The following is a 17,543-nucleotide window of genomic DNA, read 5'->3' on the forward strand; positions in this document are numbered from 1 at the left end:
GTCTTCCTTTCTGATACAGACATAAAAAATCTTTAGAAAATGAATGCCGCGTACTTTCGACGTGAGAACGATAATTATATGTATCCTGGTAAAACGTTAAACATAACAGTGTAAGATTGGGAGAGTTTAGAAATGTTAAAAGTATGTAGGATAAGATCTTACGAATGTTTTTTGTTAAATGAGTTACTAAAATTGTACAGAGAGAAAAGCAGATTTCATACTTTTTAGCACTGGAAATTAAAATAGATTCCTTACGATAAATATGCAACTGTTTTACGAAATAATTTATAAAAGAAAAGAAGATACTCCCATCTTGATGATATAATCTCCCTATGAATAGAAATCGGAAGTTTTCATCGTCCTCTTCCCCATATGTGAACATAAAAATGGAGTGCCTATCGTTCAACCGATTTTTCCTGATGTATGAAAAGGCTGAGCGAGAATAATATTAAATACATGTTGGGAGTCTCACCATCAAAGCAAAGAGCCAACACAGGCAAGACCGCAGTTTTCCGCAGTATGCATCTCATTTAATATTCAGCCCGCAAACAGCAGTTGTAGCATAATACATCTCTCTCTCTCTCTCTCTCTCTCTCTCTCTCTCTCTCTCTCTCTCTCGTAAATCTAGTGACTTACTGTAGCAACTGAAATTTTCTCTGATGAAGAAAACTAAAAGCTACATAACGAATGAATTAGAATACGGTCTTCAATAAGAGAAGTTTTATATCTTTAATCTCCAAAGAAATGACCGATTTCGTATTGCATCTAAAATTTATTTATTATCAATAATGGGTGAAGGAGATCATATTAATGTATTGCATTCGTTTTTTAATAATTTTTTAATTTATTTTCCTGAAAGTTCATAATAAAGTCTTACGGAAAGTAATGATGTTATTTGTTACAGGATTATTCTAAATTAGCGTACCTTTAATGGTATTGTTATAACAAATAACAACATCATTTACAAAATTCCTTGTAAGGTTTGCCCGTCTTTTTATGTCGGTCAATCAAGCAAAAATTTAGGTATACGAATTAAACAGCATATGTATTCAGTTAGAACAGCCCAGACTTCAAGTGCACTATTTATCCATCTGAGAGAAAAATCTCATTGTATAAATTGGGACAATAGTTCTGTAAGTGCTAGGTCTAATAATTATGTTTCAAGAAATTTACTGGAATCAGCAATTACACAAATCACTAATAAAAAAAAAGCCTAAATCTTAGACTGGGATGGTACCATTTGGACCCATATATTCATAAAATATTTATGAAGGATCTTAAAATAAGTCCCACATATTTTTAGTTATCATTATGCTCTCTCTCTCTCTCTCTCTCTCTCTCTCTCTCTCTCTCTCTCTCTCTCTCTCAATCATGCTCGCTAGATTTATATCTTATGTTCGTTTCTCACTCATTGTTTGAACATTTTCGTTTATGCCTCTTTGTTTTCAAAATGTATTCTTTTTCTAACTAGTAAATTACATGTACAAACATGTGGGTGGCTGCTTTTTATAATCTTTAATGTAGCCCACGCGCATTTTTAATTTTCTTTAAAGTGAATTGGACCTTATGTTAATCCTATATTGTCTGTTTTTATATGCTTACCTGAACTGTGTTTCTCTTTGTTCTGATCAGTCTTGCCTGAAGTAAAGGGTTGTTAAGATCGAAAGATCTTAGCATTTCTCGTTTTTCATATTCCTCTGCGTCATTACCCTTTGTTTATACATAGCATCATATTTTATATATTTCGTGATCAAGTTATTCATATATATATATATATATATATATATATATATATATATATATATATATATTATATATATATATTATATATATATTGAATAAACTTGATATAGAGTAATAATTGTACTGTTTTCCTTCAATTTTATTGAAGTGAGTTAGAACCAGGGAAATACTTTGACTTTTAAAGTTGTTGATGGAGTGATTACCTTTAATTAATCTAGTTTCATATATGATTATCTCACACCTGTTTTTTAATGAACATTAGTCTGATTTCTCGTATAATATTAATAAGTTTTCTGAGGGATCACTGTTGATTTTAGAGTAATCAGTCGTATTTTATCTGTGATGAAGATACAGGTGTTTGGCTGTGTGAGGAAAAAACATTTTTGATTGGTAAGTGTAATGACCAGATATTGGATGCTTTGACACAATATATATATATATATATATATATATATATATATATATATATATATATATATATATATATATATATATATATATATATAAAGGTTTTTTGCCACGAAGGAAAAAAATGAAAAAGCGAGATAGCCGAGTACTTCAGTCCTGTTCAGATCCTTTACTAAGGCAAACTGGTTTTACAGAGGAAAACATAGTCAAAAGAAGGCTTAATATCCAAACTGACACTACAAGATTAGCAATAAGGGCGATTACACTCTACAGAAACGAGGAAATGCCTGAGGGTAGCCACACCTTGGAGGATACACGCAGTAAACAAGTTATTCTTCCAGAAAACAATACATTTTGAAAAAACAAGGAAGCATATCAATTTAATATCATGAAATGTACAAAAATTTTCCCAAAATTATTATTAATGAAAAGACGAAAGAAAAAAATATTATTATATATCGAGCAAGAGACTTCAAATGCACTGTTTATCCATCTAGTGAAAAATCTCTTTGTATTAACTGGGTGATACCTCAGATAATTGCTAGATCTAATGATTATGTTTCAAGAAATTTACTGGAATCGGCAATTATACAAATCACTAATAAAAGCAACTTAAAAATCTCAGTCTGTGAATGTACCATTTGGACCCATATATTTGTAATGATGTTTATGAAGGACCTTAAAATAAATGAAGTACTATAAATTAGTCCCACATGTATATAGTTATTATTTCTCTCTCTCTCTCTCTCTCTCTCTCTCTCTCTCTCTCTCTCTCTGGTTCGATATTCTCTCTCCCTCTTTCTCTTGCTCGATATATATATTTATATTTTCTTTCGTCTTTTCATAATAATATTTTTTTGGGAAAAATTTTGTGTACATTTCATGTTATTAAATTGTATATGCTTCCTTGTTTTTTCAAAATGTATTTTGTTTTCTGGAAGAATAACTTGTTTACTGCGTGTATCCTCCATGGTGTGGCTACCCTCAGGGTTTCCTCGTTTCTGTAGAGTGAAAAATCGCCCTTATTTCTAATCTTGTAGTGTCAGTTTTGGATATTAAGCCTTCTTTTGACTATGTTTTCCTCTGTAAAATCAGTTTGCCTTAGTAAAGGGTCTGAACAGGACCGAAAGTACTCGGCTATCTCGCTTTTCATTTTCTTCCTTCGTGGCAAAACCTTTATTTATACATAGCTCACACCGTTTTATATACTTCGTGATCAAGTTATTCATTCATATATATATATATATATATATATATATATATATATATATATATATATATATATATTGTGACAGTATTCCAAATATCTGGTCATTACACTTACCAATCAAAATGTTTTTACCTCACAGCATCCAAACACCAGTATCTTCATCACAGATAAAATACGACTTATTACTCTAAAGTCAACAGTGATCCCTCAGAAAACTTATTAATCATACAAGAAATCAGACTAATGTTCATTTAAAACAGGTGTGAGATAATCATATATGAAACTAAATTGAATTGAAAGGTAATCACTCCATCAACAACTTTAAAAGTCAAAGTATTTCCCTGTTCTAACTCACTTCAATAAAGTTGAAGGAAAACAGTACAATTACTACTTTTATTTCTACCTAATGAAAATTAAATGTACTGGTGTATAATTAAAATAATGTCATAAAAATTTAACAATCAAAATTTATTTTTAAACTTAAAATTTATAATCGAAATTCAAATTTTCAAGGAAAATTACTACTACTTGAAACAAAACAAATTTTAATTAATTCTTGAATTACTTTTGAAACAATATTATATCAAATTAATTAATCAGAAAAATGATTGTTCAAGATAAATTCAAACTGTTCAGGAAAAATTAATATTTGAAAGAAAATTTAGTTACATGCAAATTAATTCACAAGTATTAAATTAAATATGCAAAGATAAATCAATTAGGAACACGTAAGTTAATTAAATAAATTGTGAATACAAAACATCACACAATATACAAGAATAATAAATTTACCACCAAAATGTGAAAAATAAGAAACAATAAAAAAAAGTAAATTAGAAACACACGTACACTTAAAAAAAAAAAAAAAACAGGCTAAATTCAGAAAAAATTACCAACACCAAAATGTGAAAGAACTGAAATAATTCGCATGGAATAACCCAAGTACTTTCAGTATTATAAGTAGTTTTTCAGTTCAGTTTCAAGTTAAGCGTGCTTAAAACTTTCAAAACAATACCTTTTACCAACTGCAATTTTTCACTCTTAGAAGCCTGTTATGATTCTTGAGTTAAATACACTTATGGCACTATAAAATAATAATAACAGTGTATGTTCAGATTCCATGAATAAATTTTGTAACTACTATATTAAACGAGTGACCATTACAAAATCTTTAAGTTACAATTAAATACCTCTTGTACGCAAGAGAGAGAGAAAGAGAGCATCTCTCTATGGAAGCTTAACTGACCAAGGAGGGTATCTGACCCAAAACGTCTGAGCGACGCAAAACTCTTCTATTTCTTAAAAATTCTCTTAAAATCAATAAATAGAGAGAAAGTGTAATTACAATCATAAATAATCTTCATTATTACACGATTTCAGACAATAAAAGTCACTATTTTAAATATAATTGCAAGCATCGGTGTTGTCATTTCTGTGAATGATATCACAAACGCTTCCATTATATAATTAAAATATTTACAAGCCAAGAATTCTCTTTTGACAAATCGAGAGATATAATATTAAAAAAATTTATAAGAAAAGCTTCTCTAATTACTAAAATGAAATGAAAGGTATGAGATGTACGTCAAACGTTTAGTCAGAATCCTTCTAGAAAAGAACAATCTTACGAAAGATGATGCAATCTTCACTTGACATTCTGGATATTACTCGAGATGGAGACTTGTCAAAACAGGAGATTAATAAGTAAATAAAAAAAAACTGATCACGAGCCTCTAAGTGATGACAGCAATATCCTGCTTCAAATTGGTCAATGCTAATTTCTCTCTCTGTTCACATTCTACGTATTCCTTAACTATAAAATTATGTCTTTTTTTGTGAATTCTAAATGCACATTATTTGAACATATTAACTCTAGGCAAACTAATCATCAATCTAAAAATATTGCCAACACTTACATTTCATACAATTACTTAGGGAAAGTTATGAGTTGCGAAAGCAACAGCATAAGATGCCTCCCCTAGAAGATTGGTTATCCCGTGTTGAATCCAACGATTCGCAATGGGATAAATAATCTGCATAATCTGCAATCTTTTTCAATGTTGTGATTAAGGTTTCTAGAGTTTTCTTTCCTCTATAGATGAATACACTTTCTGATGTTTTCAATTTTGAAGCATGAAACACACAGGATGGTAGATATTACTTTCATCTCCTTGTAGTAGAACAGCTACAATTCCACAGTCAACAAGCATCAATTTATATCACATATTTCTTGATGAAGTGTGAAGCTTGAGTACTAGTCTTAAAGTTAAAATGGCTTTTAACCTTCTCAAAGGATTCTTGATATTCTAGAGTCCAAATAAACATAGCTTTGGGACTATTTAAGTCTGTCAAGGAGCTACTATGGCTGAGAAAATTTGGGCAGAAACAACTATAGAATCCAGCCATGCCCAACAATCTCTGTAGCTGTTCCCTGGTAGTAGTGGGGTAGCCTTAAGGATCTTCTACATTAGCTACTGGAGCGAGAAGGCCTTTCCTAACTTCAAACCCAAGATACTGCATTGTCCCCTTTCCCAAACTCACTCTTCTCTAGGTTGAGTGTTAGTCCTGCTTCTCGTAGTTTCTTGAAAACTTTCCTCAGAATCTTCAGATGTTCTTCCCATGCTGTAGAGTAAATCACTATGTCATCAAGGTATAACACCTACTCCTTCTATAAATCCAAGCAGTTGATCCATCACTCACTGAAATGTTGCAGGTGCATTCATCAGACAAAAAACAGCAGAATAGTATACAGATACATCCAAAAGGGGTGATAAAAACTGACAGCAACTTAGCATTCTTTATCTAAAGGAATTTGGATAATATCCTTTTAACAAGTCTATCTTGGAAACAAACTTGGCTTGCCTAATATTATCAAGTTATAATAGGAAAGCTACACTGACGGAATTCAGTTTTCTATAATAATACACATCCTAAATGAGCCATCTGGTTTCTTCACAAACATGTATGGAGACTTAAAGTGACTTGAACTGAGTTCGTTAATCCATGTTGCAGTAAATATTCAACTCCTTTCTCATACATAAAAGTAATGATGGCTTTCAGCATATTTAAAGTCATAGGCCCAATATAGTTGTTATCCATTAATGTTGTATACCCTAATAAAAAGAAACCGATGTGCAGGTTACTCATGCCATTTTGTTATTCTGTCTTTATTAGTGTGTTAAAATCATAAGATAAGTCACACCACTGCATGTAAAAAATATGTCCAGTATAGCAAATGTATCAGTGGCACAAAATTGACTAAATAGACTAGATACAAAAGGTTCCAAATAAATGAAATGTTCACAACGTAAAAAAAAGTTCCTAATAAACTCAGCGTACCCAGTCTCTAATGTACCAAATTAACAATATGTCATAATAATAATAATTTCAAAGGCCTTCGGCGCAGTGTTTACATTACCCCTCATTTGCCCATGATAGTAAAATTCAGGAGCATAGCCTATAATGCAACACCCTGCAAAGTGAATAGAAATACCATGGTAAAATTGTACCAAGGTAGTATGTAAACATTGTTTACTGTCTTGGAAGCAATCAAAATAAAATCACGGCATGCAGCATAATCTAGGCATATCTGGAGTCCTCATGTTGAAGGCGATTTAACAAACAATAATTTTACCCTAGAGGATAATGTAAACCTGTTCTGGAGAACTGCAAAATCTTACAACGTTGCTTTCCTTTGTGTATATTCCTTTTTTATCAGAAAGCCAATCAACTTTCTCAATCATACTACATTATTGAATTACTCTGCTGCAGGTCTAATGTCTAATGTAGACCTTGTCCCATCAAAAAAGGCAGTTAATACAAAAAATCAGAAGACACTTTTTACCCTTAAACTTTTATGAAATAATTCGTTCTCTTAATACTCATTTTTTTAGGTTATATTCTGCTGTTGTTAAAAGACAACAATTATAATTCCAATAGAACATCCCACATTTTCTAAGACTATTATGATATAATATACAAGAAAATCAATAACAGAAAAACTGCAGCTGTTTTTGCCTGGGCTTCACAGTGGTTACCAGTTCGACCCCCATTCATGGTATAATAGATTGCACTGGTTATACTTGACATTATCTTCCCTTTGGTCAGGGAGTTTTCGGCAGTCATCTGCAGCCACTACCTAATAATCCCTGGTCCTATTGCTTGGGGTGGAAAGAAGACTTGGACGCCGATCATTAGCTCAAATGCTGGGTCTCTTGGACATTGCGCCCTGTCCCTTGGCCGCTGACCCTCATGGGCGACAGTGAAAGTTTTAGGTCTAAAAAAAAAAAAAAAAAAAAAAAAAAAAAAAAAGTTCAAGGCTGGCATCGCGAACGATCATTTGTGCATAATTAGTTGAACATGATCATAATATTTTGAATATGTTATCTATGTTACAGAAAAAAATTTCAGTTTTGGATAACTTTCACATGCATTCAAACTCTTACGAACAACTAAATGTGCAATTCAAATAAGTGAGCAATATTGTCTATAATCTAAAAAAAAGAAAAGAAATAGGCAGTATTCAATTCCAGTTCTGAGCACAGAAAAAGATACATATAGCTGAAAAAACTGTATAGTATCACATATTCATAATACATAATTATATGAGCTAGTATACCCTAACATTGTTGAAACCGAAAATTATTATGACAGAAGAATTCTGTTATTCAGTAAGAAAATCGGCCCAGGATATAAAAAGTCTGCCGCACATTTTTTTTTTTTTATTTATTCTACCCCAGCCATTCTTCATAAATAAGTAATCCGTCCGTTAGTAAAGTGTCACTCACTTGCTATCAAATGGAAATGGGAAATGTTCCATAAAGAATACACCCCACCTGATATTTTGTCTGGGACGGGTGCGTTGCCAAACAATTATTTATTCAAGACCTGTTGAGTGGCGTTGGATGTTGACGACCGTTAATAAATCTTGGCATATAAATTCTCCTCTCTCTCTCTCTCGTCTCTCTCTCCTCTCTCTCTCATGCAGAATCGTTCGTTGCCTCTAAATAAGACCACCTGTGTGCACTCATGGCTGAATGCGCGAGTACGCAGCTTTTTTTTCTACTTCGGGTATTCTGATTGTCACTGATCTACTTTACCATGATTTTTTGTGTATAAATATTTCAACTACAGATCAATATGCTGACTTATCATATCGCGGAATATGCTTGTTATAGTTACTTTGGAATAAAACAAAATACACAAATCTAATCTCAATGTTTACTTCTTCATTCTGTATGTCAAATACTAGAGAAATAATATCTTTACAGTGAACAGATGAAATCTTTGGTTGGCACTCTAAATAGGGACAAATAGTGTTTAGGGATTCTCTTCGCAGTAGAGAGAAAGTCATTTTTAGAAAATTCAGTTTACTGTATCTAAAAATGATTAATTACATAGGAAACATTCTTTATATTGTTTAATGTCAACCAAAAATATTTACGTTCATATATTTTCATTTAATATCGAAAGTTACCTATATGTATGTATATGCATGTATATATACATCTATATATATATATATATATATATATATATATATATATATATATATAAATGTGTGTGTGTGTGTGCGTGTGTGTGTGTGTGTGTGTGTGTGCTGTGTGTGTGTGTGTGTGTGTGTGTGTGTATTATATACCCTCAGAGAGGATGCAATATGTGAACTTGCCTTTTCGAGGCTCTCTGGTAACGATGGCCCTAACCTTAAGCACTATATCTTTTTCTCTCTCAACCAACCAATCGACTTCTATGCAACTCATATATCACAATTACCTCAGGCCGTTAATCAGACTCACAAATTACAAAAATATTTACAGACTTTTATTTTTCATTTAGGAAACAAAAAAAGGGACTAACTAAATAAATAAATTTCTCAAAGAAAAAATTAACTGAATAAGTCAAAATCTTAAACTTTAGTTTCAAAACACAACCCAATGAAAATTCCAAACAATGCGCCATTATAAAAGGATATTATAATTCAACAGGAAACCCAAATAACCCTGGGGATCGGACCAATCCCGTCCACCCCTTTCTCTACAACAGCTATACATCAGTCATAAGGTAGGTAATCAGTCATAAGTCTCTCAAATAACACCATTTACCAGGAAAATACCAATACCAGTACCAGTTCTAGATCCGTCTAAGAGCGAAAAAAAAAAAAAAAATAAATCCCACATAAATAGATTGTAAATAAACCAAAATAATATAAAAAAAATCATATGAAAGTGGACATCTCTGAAACAAATGTTTTAAGATACAAAAGATAAAGTTATTCTTGGGCATAAATACATGCTTACCCATTTAAGCTATAATTACACACTAAAAAAATCAAGACAAGGCTATTCAGGTTTAGGCCGCTCTAAGTGCCAAGGATCCTTTTCCTGTCAAAATATAGGGGAACAGAATCTACCACTCATGTACGAACTTTCTCACAAGACACTCCCTCAAGATGACGTCACTATCACGTAACAACTTCATTGCACTGACGCCATATACAATGGATAGACCACCCAGGAATCTAACTAAATCCAGATTCAGAAGTTATTACCTACTTCCTCTCACACACAAACATAGGCGCGACCTGTCTTTGCCACCCAAAACTAATGGGAGACAAAATTATGAAAATTACAAAAAATGTTCATGATGACATTAGGCATTAGATCTCGTTACGAAGACAATCCTCTTCCGTCCTGACGCACTCCTGAATTAACATTTTGTCATCTCTACAGTGCAGCCAAATCAAAATATGTATATGACAAGTTAATGCTTTATATTAATAATGGTAATCATGTTATATTCTCAATACTCATTTCTATGATATATATATACATAGATATATAGATATATATATATATATATATATATATATATATATATATATATATATATATCTATATATCTATATATATATATATTATATATATATATATATATATATATATATATATATATATATATATATATATATAGATAGATATGTAGATATATAATATCTATATATATCTATATACTATATATATAGTATATAGATATATATATCATATCTATATCTATATATATATATATATATATATACTTATATAGATATAGATAATATATATCTATATATATCTATATATATATATATATATATATATATATATATATATATATATATATTATATATATATATATATATATAGATATATAGATATAGATATAATATATCTATATATATATAATATATATATAGATATATATATATATAGTATATATATATATATTATTATAATAGATATATATATAGAATATATAGATATAGATATATATATATATATATATATTATATTATATATATATACATATAAAATTATGTCCATATAACAGACCGGGTTCTTATACATATATCGAGCTACAAATTTCCTTTAATATCTAATTCGCGCTACCCCGGAATTAATATATTTTCATATGTGTTTTAATTCCGGGATAGAGCGAATTAGATATTAAAAGACATTTGTAGCTCGATATATGTATATGAATCACGGTAATGTGATATGACTTATATAATGACTACGTGCGGGCAAAAGCACTACCACGCTACGAGGACGAGATGGGCTTGATGCAGTCTCCAAAACAAAAAAATACCTGAGCGCGGCAGGTATTTGAGATGGGAGGCGGCTTAAACTTATATCTTTTGCGGTGGCGGGGTTGGCTAAGGCTTCACTGCCAGTCCTGGAATTGAGAGGTCGATGGTTCGCTTAATAAATTCCCCCTCTGTTAAACATATATGAAAATATATTAATTCCGGGTTAGTAGTACAGTACAATTAGGGTTTAACCTCAAAATTTAGAATGACATACTGAAACTTTGGGAATAGTAAGGTGAATTGTGCTATCTTCATCCAAAAAGTCCCAAAAAAAACCTTCCAGTGACGGGTTTTTGAGTTAAGGCCACAAAATGGCGGCCATTTTGGAATTTTCAATTTTTCTCATTTATTGCTCCTAAATGGTAAAATATTGAATTTGTAAATGAAATACACATCAGGTTTTTATGATAGATACTTGTAGAAGCTATTTAACATAAATATTTTGAGTACTAACGGCATCAGTGTGAAATTATGTGCCTTTATTTTTAAAGATTTACGTTACTAGCAGTTGACAGGAATATTCCCGTTCCTGCTATTGGAAAAATAATTGGTATATCAAAATTATTATCAAAGTAAATCATCTGCAGAATTTTCTTGTCTTTTAAATGACACCAAAAGGACGTTTCTATGACATGCCACGCCATAGTATTTTTGTTTGAATATGTATATATACTTTCATATGCAGGCGTACTTTTTTCCGCGTATGTGTCAAATCAGTATAATATATAATACATACATACTATAAAATGATTTGTACTATATGATCATTAATGTTTCTCTTTTTTTCAGGTAGAGTGAAACACAGCGAATTCAGCTATTGAAAAGGCACAGAAATGGAAGACAAATCGAAATTTTGCATATTGTGCGAGCCCACTGGCAATAACTGTTTTGGTGAAACTGTGCACGTCATTAGAGGTTTGGATAAAATAATTGAGAGTAGTACTTCAATAGAATTACTGAAAAACACAGAGCTCCGTTGTTGTCCATGTGAAATGTAGAAAAGACTACACACGTCGCTTGGAGTCCGCACCTAGAAAAGTTCACACGACCCATGAAATCAGGCAAGAGTTCGATTTTAAATCCCAGTGTATATTTTGCGACAAGAAAATTGCTGTGGATTGAGAAAATTTAGGAAGACAACTTCTTATGATTTTAGTGTCGTAGAACACTAGAATTTGTTAACAACATTCGCACAAGTGCTGAAAAAACGAAATGATAACTGAAGGAGAGAGGTTCTTCTCCGAGTGTCCAATGTCATTGACCTTGTCGCAGTGGGGCTGAGGGACGGTACATCGTACATGCTACAAATACTTCTTGAGGCCAGGCAGTGCAAAGCCAGGAACAGCTACACTACAGGGGGCGAAAAATGGATAAGGAAAAGTCAATAGCATTTCATCAAAAACTGTGCGAGTATTTGGAAGAAAATGATGAATGCCAGTATTCTATTGATGAATTAACGTCAATTATGAGTACCTATGAAAACGCTGGTATTAATTACGGTAATCAATACTTGAAGAAGAAACTCAAGAACCATTATGGAAATCAAATAACAATAGTTGATAAGATAGAAGAGTGGATGTGTGTTTCACTGAATGTATGAAAGATATTTTAACGGATGAATGTATGATGCACGAAAAAGTGATCCTGCTGAAGATGCTAGAAGACTGATAGAAACTGCTGCTCTGATCATTCGAAATGACATTCGTTCAAAAGCTTACAATTGTGAGGTATTCCTTCAGTCAGAGGGCAAGTCATTTCTGGAAATTGTGAGCTTGTTCCAGATTATCTTCGTATGCTAATTGCTGGAATCTTGAAACCGAAAAAAAATGATAATCAAATACAAAGAAAGTCAATCAGTATACAGCATGCTATCATTGCTGCTGTTCGTCCTAGATCATTTGTCTCGCCCATACAAACTGGTCTGGGTGTTCATCTACACAGAAAGTATGGATCAGGAGTACTGATTGACATCGTTTCTAACCTAGGATTCCGTGCCCCATATAGAGAAGTATTGCTGTATGAAGCATCAGCTACAATGAACCCATCAACTGCAGTATAGATCCACGGTCATATATCCAATTTGCATATGATAATGCTGACTATAATGTTGCAACTTTAGATGGTCATAATACATTCCACTCAATGGGAGGAATCAAGTGTGTGACACCGGCAGATCAAGTTCATGAAAACACGCCCATTCCCAGGGCTGAGAGAATTGACAGTGAGGCATTAGCAACTCAGGGACTTAGCAAATTAATTGTGTACCATATGCTTATGCAAAGGGCTATTCACTTTTGACTGCTGAAGATATAGAAACACTTGTACAAGACCTGCAAGTGTCAAACTAGCCCAACAACTTGACACATTGTGGATATGTAGCACATGGCTTCAAGGTCTCCCATGCCCGAATTGGAGTGGATTTATGAGCAAGATATACAGTAAAAGCTCATCTTACAAGACATTTGTTAATCTTGATCCTACCAACCCTTCTACGATTTACACTTGCCTCCTGAATGCTGCAGAAGAAGGTCTAAAGAGTGGACAGTCTACAGTCATGGTAACCTTTGACCACCACTTTACTCTAAAGCTTGTGATATGGTTCTTGCTGCTGGTCGCAGTAGCCCTCTTTCCCATGTCACTATACGCCTTGGAGGGTTTCATCTTCTTATGTCATTTTTAGGAGCTATAGGGACCATAATGGCTTGAAGTGGCCTTGAAGAACTGAGGGAGACAGTGTATGCAAAGAACAGTGTTGTTCATATGATGACAGGATGTGCTTATGCCAGGAGTCTTGGAGCTCATTTCCTAACTCAACTTGCATTAGCAGTACTATTGTTGGAGTCATCTTAGGTTAATGACACCCTTAAGAAAGACTTACAAACCTGCTGCATGTCTTTGTTTGACAACACTGAAACACTGGAGGTAACAGCAAATTCAAATTGCTGTAAAGTCCATCATGAATCAACTTGAAATGAAGTTTACAGATGTTGAATTAAATCATGTGGAAGAACCGAAAAGCTATGGGTACAGTATTTTAGGTGTATTACAATTGTGAAACTCTTTATAAGGGCAGAGCGTTGTGGTGATTGGAATCTTCACCTCTACAGTGTAAAACTCATGCTACCTTACTTGCATGCAGCAGGACACCTGAATTATGCAAAGTCTGCTCAAGTCTATCTACAGCAAATGCATAAACTGGAAAAGTCATGAAACCAGGGGAGCTTGAAAAGTTGCAACAGAGGGATATTTCACAATTAGAAGATCTGACAAGTTATGGTCAGGGATCTGGACCGATATGACAATTGAGCAAGTCCTCATGCGTTCCATCAAAACATCTGGAGGTCTCACCCGAGGACGTTATCGCTAAATGGGTTAAGTCAATGCCCGCAACAGCCAGTACCATTAATGCTGTTGAGTTTGTTAGTGGAGTTACTGCTACCACTTCAGAACAGCATATTGACCTTCGTGAACGTGAATCTCGGCAGACTCGTGATCTTACTGACATGAATACCTTCAGAAATTGGCTGGCTGTACACAACCCATACAACCGACCAACATCTATCCTAATCTCCATATCAAGTGGTATTGTTGCCAATGAAAAAGTGAATTGTGATGAAGCCTATACTGTTGGAAGAACATCAATGAAAACAATGGAAGGAAAAGCATTCAGAGATATTCACCTACAGGCCGAATAAACAACATCAGGTCGTTGTCATCTGTAACAAAATCAATTATGATTAATGATACACAGATTACTGTCAATGCAAACCAGTTATTCCATCGAATAATATGCGTTGCTAGAAGTGATTCTGACCTTGCATCATATCTGGGGTATGAACTTGCACCTCAACCACCTTCCCTCTTTGGTGATTTTCTATGAGAAAACAAAGCAAAAAAATCTGCTCTTGTACCAGTCATTTAGGCATTGGCACCCTGTGAAAATGTTCCTCCGGCTGGAGCAGTGTATATTTTAGATGGTGGGTACCTTTTACATCATGTTGTGTGGCAACGTCCTGCTACATTCAGTCAGATATGTTCTCAGTATACATCGTTCATTAAACAGAAGTACAGGAACGCTCACACAGTATTTGATGGCTATGGCACTCACATACAAAAGATGAAGAACACTTTTGTCGAGGAAGGACACAATCATCTAGAGTTATAGCTGTAGAAAGCCACATACAAGCCCCGATGTCTCAGCAGGAGTTCTTAGGAAATATTAAAAAAAAGATAGAATTTATCAAACTCCTATCTACCCATCTGGAAGCTGCTGGCTGTAAGGTCCATCAGGCAGAGGCAGATGCTAACAGATTGATAGTAACTACAGCAACTCATTTACGAGATTCAGGACAGGAATCAGTTACTGTGGGGGAGGACACTGATCTTCTTGTCCTCTTAATTGCACTTGCCAAACCTCAGACTGATATCGAAACGATGATCCCAGCAAACAAAGCACATCCTGATAAAATATTCAGCAGTGAAAGAATTCATAGCAAATGGGGGACATGACTGACAGCTTGCTCTTCCTGCATGCAATAACAGGTTGCGATACAACCTCTGCTCTGTATCGCAAGGGTAAATGGGTTCCTTATAAAAGATTACAGGAGGATCCTGTACTAAGTCACAAGATGCGAATTTTTAATGACCCCCAGGCCTCTGCAGATGAATATAGCTGCTGCTGGAGAAGCATTTCTTCTGTCCGTATGGAGGAAAGCCAGAAGGTAGCCTTGATAAACAAAAGGTACTTTAATTACTTAAGGACGATAGCTAAACAGCCTGTACATGCCAAATCTGATCTAGCTACACTTCCTCCAACATCAGCAGCAGCACGCCAACATTCGTATCATACCTTCCATCAAGTACAACAGTGGCAAGGGATTACTTTAGACCCCACTGAATGGGGTTGGAAGTTAGAGAATGACGACTAAGACCAGTAACATCGCTTAAAGAGCCCGTACCACATTCCCTCCTTCATGTTATAACTTGTAATTGTAGAAAAGGTTGTGAACTGAACTGGGAGTGCAGGAGAAGTGGACTCCCTTGTACACATATGTGTGGGTATTGTGCTGGGCATGGTTGCAATAATCAATGTTCATTTTGATGAAGATAAAGAAGGCGCTATAGATGGTATGTAGAAGAACAGAGCGAAACTGAAAATTAAGACTATTCTCAACCCTTACAGGAAAAGAAAGGAAATAATTTACGAGAAATAATAAAGAATGATTCATATTTTTGTTTTAGCGTAATTAATGCATAATCCCTTGTGCGTAAAAATGGAGTTTCATCAAGTTGTTATTTTTTGTCTGTACCGCTGTATAGTTCAAAACTAATTTTGATAATTTTTTCCACATTGTATTGTGTTGCAAGTAGTTACCGGTTATATGCTCAGTTCACTACATAATTTTTATGGTAATTGTGGTTATGTGACCTAGAATTTATCCTCAACTAATTATAATATCATAAGCATGTGATCTATGAATGTCTTCAACAGCAAAATGTTGACGATTGTATGGTAGGAACTAGGTAATTGCTAATGGCACCAATTGAAGTACATGTATTCAAACGAAGATACCCCCTCAATGATGGCGTCCTAGAAGTGTTATTTTGGTGTCATTTGAAAGACAAGAAGATTCTGCAGATTGTTTATTTACGTAAAAATTTTGATATACCAATTATTTTTCCATTAGCAGGAATAGGAATATTCCTGTCAACTACGAGTAACAGAATTTTTTTTTAAATAAAGGCCCATAATTTCCCACTGATGTATTTAGTACTGATGAATTTGTTCAAATAGCTTCTAAAACTACCATATAATACAAAATAATGTATATTTCATCTACCAATTTTATTTTTTTACCCTTTAGGAGCAATAAATGAGAAAAACTGAAAATTCCAAAATGGCTGCCATTTTGTGGCCATAACTCGAAAACCCGTCACTCTGGATTTTTTGGGACTTTTTGGATGAAGATAACACAAATCATTTCTACATATTCCCAAAGTTTCAGTTTGTCATTCTAAATTTTGAGATTTGAGCTAAAATTGAGGCTAATTGTACTGTACTATAGAGCAAATTAGATACTAAAGGACATTTGTAGCTCGATATATATATATATATATATATATTATATATATATATATATATATATATATATATATATATATATATATATATGTATATATATACTATATGTAAAGACCCATTAAAATACTGGCGTTTTAGTGGACTAACTTCCACCCTTATCAAGCAATGAATGATAGAAGAAGTTATACTGGCGAAATATATAGTGGGAGATATGTCCTTAGGTGATGCCTGGGGTCACATCTAACCCGAAATTGGTTCTGCTTATTGTCTTAATCAGCTTCATTGTTGCCTTTAGGAAGTTACTGTCTATATAGTCAGATTCCCAGGCTTCATTTGAAAGGTTGATCCTACTATCTTGTTGTTTTATCTGTAAATATCCACCATCTGTCATTTGTATCGACAGCTGTTTTTGTGTAAAATTAGGGGTGACTTCTAATCCATGGTATGGCACATGTTATTTAATATGATGCAATATT

Source organism: Macrobrachium nipponense, chromosome 4, assembly GCF_015104395.2.
Source record: "Macrobrachium nipponense isolate FS-2020 chromosome 4, ASM1510439v2, whole genome shotgun sequence".
In the NCBI taxonomy this organism is placed as follows: Eukaryota; Metazoa; Arthropoda; class Malacostraca; order Decapoda; family Palaemonidae; genus Macrobrachium; species Macrobrachium nipponense.